Genomic DNA, 6,183 nt, shown 5'->3' with positions numbered 1-6,183 from the left:
AGAAAATCCGCACGGTTGTGGAGAAGCCGGTCACTTCACTGGAAACAGAAAAACAACACTTTGCCAGATTTTGTCAAACCCTCAAAGAAGACAATCAGTCCTTTCACTCTTCTGTTGCGGATCGTCTACTCAACTTCCAAGAAACTCTTGCCGCCGATTCTACTGTAAAGGATGAGCTTGCTCGTAAAACTTCTGAGCTCCATCTTGCAATTCATCAGCTCTCCCAAGCAGAGAATGAGATCGATTCTCTTCGGTCTGAGAAAGCTGTGGTTAAGAGTTGTGTTTCGGATGTTCATGAGGCTCTATCCAATATCATTGAAGCCCATGATCCGATTCTTAACTACTCGGTGAGGCGCACTCTTGCAGAGAAGCTTGCTCCCGCCCTTGCCTTGCTTAGCCGAATTGAAGGGCTTCCTGAGTAGGAGGAACATTCAAAACAAGGGGGAGAAACGAAGGCCATAGCTCAATCAAAACCCCCTTCGATTCCCAAATCTCAATCACTCCCAGTTTCTTCACTAGTTCCTCCGAGAGCACCCAAACCAACAACTTTTCCTGCATCAGGTTTGAGTGCTCAAAGCAAAGACAAACAGATTATCAATGATAGTGATGAAAGTGAGGACCAAGAACCAATTGCCAGCATTCTGAAGAAACAGGCCAGAGAGAAGGAGCTTGATGAAAATGCTCGGATCGCTAGAGAGGCTGAAGCGAATGAGAGGAAGGTAAAGGAGGCTCATGATCTCCTTGAAAGTAGAAAAACTCTATTTCCTCCTTGGACTCTTGAAGAGCTTGTTAAAGAAGCTATCGAGTCCCCCAACACTCTTTGGCTTGAACCTGTGATCTCCTTGGACCGGGTTAATTCGGTGGATTCCTAATTTGACATGCCCTTGACCAGAAAAGCTTTTATCTTCCATGCATTCGCCCACATAGTTGAAGTTCCTCATCCTCACTCGAAGGTTGATAGGGAACTTATAGACTTTTATCTGAGGACAACTCAACCTCAGTATCAAACGTGGATCGCACAGAAGATTATCAATGTTCGGGTCCTGAAACCCATTCGGGAGGGTAACTTCACTAACGTCAGATTCAAGGTCTTGAGGGGATTCGACAAAACCGAGCATGCCATCTCTCTAGCCGATCTTCCCAACTTAAATCCTCATGACTGGATAATCCTACACAACATTCTTCTCGTCAATGAAATGGAATATGGTCTGATCATAGATCATTTCAAGAGCATGTGGGTGTGCTATATTTTGGAGGTTGCCAAGTTGGATCAAGAAGTTGCAAATGTTCTTAGAAAGAAGCCTACTATCACTCCAGTCGGTTCTGCAAGTGATTTAAATAGAATGCAGATGGGAAAGATTGACCCAAAATGAAACTCAGTCATGTTCACCAGGGCAGAAGGTCAGAAATGCTTATTTGCTTTGGCTGACAAACATCTTTACACCACTTCCTGCTTGGAGCATGTTCTGGGAATCATCAATCGGTGCAAGCAGAATTCGGAGAGTGATAAGAAATACTTCAACGACATGATCAATTGGTATATTCACTTCCAACAAACACTTCTAGCTATTATTCCATGCCTGTTCAAGATCGTGAAGAAAGCCGGTGCCGCAGGTGGAGACAAACTGAAGTGAGGTCTCGCCCCAATTGACACAAAGGGGGAGATTGTTAGGTATATGGTGTTGCGTCTTGGGCTCGTCTCTTAGCCCTATTCTGTATCCGGTATGGGCCTGTCCATCCGTGATTTGTTTGTTAGGGTTTGAGCATTAATAGCTGCTTGCATGCATCTTTTTATTTAGTTTTTTGGAGTAGATTTCACGTCTTGTTTTGAAGATATCTTTTGTAACCCTAGAATCCTCTACAGCGGAAGTTCTTAATCGAGCTCTACTGAGGATTGAGTAATCTAATCATTCGACTCATTCAGATCCATACTTGTGTTTTATCTCATTGTTTTTACGTTCATTATTTACCTGTTACAAAGATCTAATCGATCAAAGAGTTGTTATAACTCAACAATTTTCTTGTAGTGCAAAATCATGTCGAATAAAAGACACGTAATTATGACTATTTGAGATATTGGTATATGGTCTTTGGGATCTTGGATTAACATAAATTTCCCACATGTTTAATAGTTGAATGTCGTTATTCTTACAAAAAGAGGTGATATCAATATAAGTGCATCAAACCCATCATTTATCGTCTTTTTTTAACGTTGTAGTGGTTGATTTCACCAAACTTATAGCATTCACAATATCTCGCTCCTTTCTTTGTAGAGCTTGCGAAAATATGTTTATGATCATCATAATTTTCAACATCAACTGCAAGTGCAACACAAAATCAAATGATCGAAGATATATTCGAATACTACTTGCTTTAGTTCGACTAAAACTATTTAGTCATTCATCTTCAATATATTCAAGCACATCAAAACATATGAAAACAAACCAATCGACACGATATAATTTTGTAATAAGAATTCCAACATGTATCTCCGGATCTAGTAAGAGAAAGTTGTTGGTTTAATCTACTTCTGGTTTCAATTTCACCGGCACACACAATATTCATTAGAACAACTACTATATCAAAAAAAAAAAAAAAAAAAGAGTCCAATATTGTGATGTTTTTTTGTAGCTGCGAAAATAATTTGCTGAAGTTGGTGAGCAAAACAATGAACATAACATGCGGATGTATTTTTTTCATGACTAAAGATTTTAAACCACTAAAATTTGCATTCATATTGCTTGCTCCATCATAACTTTGACCCCTGATATATTGTTTGACTCGTGAACTTATGAAGCAAAAATGTCATCACCAATTTCTTCAAAAAATGATTAAAGTACTTCTTGTGCAAAAACAATCAATACCTTTTGAATACATGGAGCCACCATTTAATTGTTTCACAAACATTTTGTAATGTAACTTAACACTTCCAAGAAATTTCCTCTAAATAGACACTTAAAACTCATCGTGGCCAAGGAAAGGTAACACATATTTCAATAAACAGTTACAAACATCAATGGATGCATTTAATCAATTTCGATGTTCACTCTTAGCAACATCATTTTACTTATGAAGAGAGTAGCAATTGATTGAGCATTAAGTCTCCACATTCATTACGTGCGATATAGTGGGAACTAGCACATGTTGAGTTTAATATAACAATGGTATACACAACTCCATTGAAACCTCACAGGTTGTTGCAGTATACAACAAAAGAGCCAATAAAAATATTAAAGATATGTAGAATACCCATGACGAGGTAAGGTAGAAGATTGCACAATCCAGTTAATGCTAATACAAGGCAACAATTTAAAAACATAAGCATCCAAAGGTATTTGTGGTAAGAGATGAAGTGGTGGTCTACATTCGCAAGAAGAAATTTCCATTAGGAACATACAATAAGCCGGTCAACAAAAGTATGGTCCATACAAAATTTTGTCGAAAATTAATGATAAAGCCTATATTGTGGAGTTGCCTAAAGCTTTTGCTATACCTTAAATTCTACCAGCAAGAGGAAGTTGTCCATCCAGCGCGAAGCTTTTGAAGTAACATCAAAGGCTATGTGTGGTAAAGTTGAAGTTTGCACAAGAAGTCTTTTTGCTTAATAAAGAAGAACTGAACCCTAAACTTGAGTTGACTAGATCAAAGAACAGAAAGTAATTTTCCATTTGAAACGTCCCGATCACAATCCCATGTTCACTTGTCGCACCACCATTAATAATTGCAAGACAAGCCACATCTTTCCCTACTTGTTGCATGGAATTACTTGAGGATATTATCCATATCTTCCCACCTTGGAGTTTCAAAATGATATCCGGAATCTGCAAACTGGCAAGGGAATGTCCAATACGATTCTTTAAACAAAAAGCAAAGGGTGCCACTGACCTTGCACGGAGGATTCCCAATGTAGCGATTGAAAACATACGAACCACTTGCTTATAAATATCTGCTCTAAGAATGGTGTAAGACTCAATCGTACTAAGCTTGGTGGTGCTTTTTGAAACAACAATGGACATTCCCTTAATGATTATCGAATTGACACCAATAAAATAACCAAAAGAATCAGTATCATTTAGTAACGGAGTATAAGACAGGAAACTTCTTAGATCTACATCTAAGTTGGGGAGAAGATAATACGGTCCACTCCCAAAGAACATAACCCCGTGAGGTGACGAGGAGCTAGGTAAACATATATAGAGCAAAAGCTTTTTTAAAAGGTTGGAATAAATAAGCTGGAAATGCATAAGGAGATGACGAAAACGCCATGACACCACTAACATGCGCAGGGAATGACTCAAACATGGAATATGGAGCACATGCCGCGTTAGAGTCTGTAACATAGAAATACCGAAAACTGTTTCTACCATCAGTTCCCCTAAACGTGAACCTGTCATAGTTGAGCAGAGCTTGACCACATGTTCCGTTAACAGGGTTCAACACGTTGACTGGGCATATGCAGTCTTCCACACCAGGTAATGTCGAAGTGTTGGTTAATGGAAAACATGAAGGACTTTCATAAGAATAATATGTGCGAACATCCGTGCATTGATACTCTTCACAAGAAACTGGGTGAGTTCAACCGAGGCAATTGCTGCTTTCATTAATCCAACTATTCCAGTCCACAATGCAGTCATGCCATGTGAAAGGAGCGTCTATGTCAATAAAGAAGTTTTTATATATGCCTGGTATGTATACCCATACAGCCATCTTCATCTGAATGCTATAGAGTGGTGTAGCTGCATCAGCATGTTTTGTTACTGGTGCAACTTGGGAAGTGAAAGGTTCTAGATATTGTGCTATGGCTTCAGGTTCGTGGGAGATGAAGGCTAGAAGGAGAAGAATTAGTTGTAGATGAAGAACCATGTTTTTATGTTTCCTGAGGGGAATGATTGATTTTATAGAGATATGCAAAGAAGAAGTCATTGACCCACACAACTCAGAATCTTGTAGTATAACAGTATAAGTAATACAACTTGGCGAAGAGTTGAATGTATGGTTGTTACTTGTAATAAAATAAGGCGTAGTTTGATTTTAAAAACTAACTGAACTTTATGTGAAAACAAATCAAGATCATGGACTTAGTCGTCGTCACGCATAATAAGAGATTTTTAATAAAATAATTTATTGAACAAATCCTTGATAAAATAGAAATTTACAAAACCGAAAATGACCTGTAAGCCAATCAAGTTTTCAAAGCGTTCAAAAAACAGAATTATGTTTTGTCTGTTCAAGAAACCCAACATACTTAACCTTTTGTCTAAAAAACTCAACTAACTTACACTTTCGTTCCCTTCTCATTTAGTGTTAACTCTTTAATGAAAGTCAATCAATGACATGACTAATGACGTGTAATTAAATATTAATAAATGACTTTTAAAACCAACAAAGTTTCAAAATCGTTTAAAAAAACACAATCAAGTTTTGTTCGTTGAACAACTCTCAACGAACTTACACTTTTGTTCAATTCTATTAAAGACAAACATATTCATTAGCTATATAACTAGTTGGGAAATTATATGACATTATATTTAGAGAAAATTTCATTTATATCCTTACAAACTTTGAATATTACTTTTATATCCTTACAAATTTTAAAATTACATGTATATCCTTTTCAAAGTAGAAAACTCACATTTATATCCAAACTCATAATTTAATTACGATTAGATAAATTTAATATTAAAAATCTTATCTAAAATACAAATTGTCATTGATATTACTAAAATACCCTTTACTAAACTAAAGATTAGGACTAAACCTAATTAAAAAAAAAAAAATCGTGTGCCAAAAACTTCCTACCTGTTTCTTCCTAATTGCAGATTCTATAGTTGACTCCTCTTCTTCATCGCAATAGTTCATCATCTACTACATTCGATTAATGTTTTTGCATTCAATTAATTGTTGTTCTATTAATTTTGGTTCGTAATAGAGAGAACTCACTATCTTATGTAGATCATAACCAGCAAAATCATTGGAATCATTAATAACCCTTTGTGAAAAAAAGATTGAAAATTACATTTTCTCTTAAAGCGTAATCTTGTGCTTGGTTTTGTACTTTCTATTATGTGTGTCTTTCTCTTAGACTTCATTTCATAAACAAATCAACCAACTAAATAGTTATTATAAACAACTCTGATGCATTTGCTTTTTTATTGGGTTTTGTTTAGATATGATATATATATA

At 36.4% G+C, this 6,183-nt stretch overlaps 1 pseudogene; it reads right to left on the bottom strand.

The window, feature by feature from the left end:
- Positions 1–3,280: 3,280 nt before the first annotated feature.
- On the bottom strand, positions 3,281–4,863 carry LOC145034045 (chitinase CLP-like; annotated as a pseudogene).
- Between the last annotated feature and the right edge of the window lie 1,320 nt (positions 4,864–6,183).

Source organism: Lactuca saligna, chromosome 3 (genome assembly GCF_052625555.1).
Source record: "Lactuca saligna cultivar CGN05327 chromosome 3, ASM5262555v1, whole genome shotgun sequence".
Classification (NCBI taxonomy): Eukaryota; Viridiplantae; Streptophyta; class Magnoliopsida; order Asterales; family Asteraceae; genus Lactuca; species Lactuca saligna.
The sequence above is the reverse complement of the archived record's forward strand: the minus strand, read 5'-3'. Positions and strand labels throughout refer to the sequence as shown.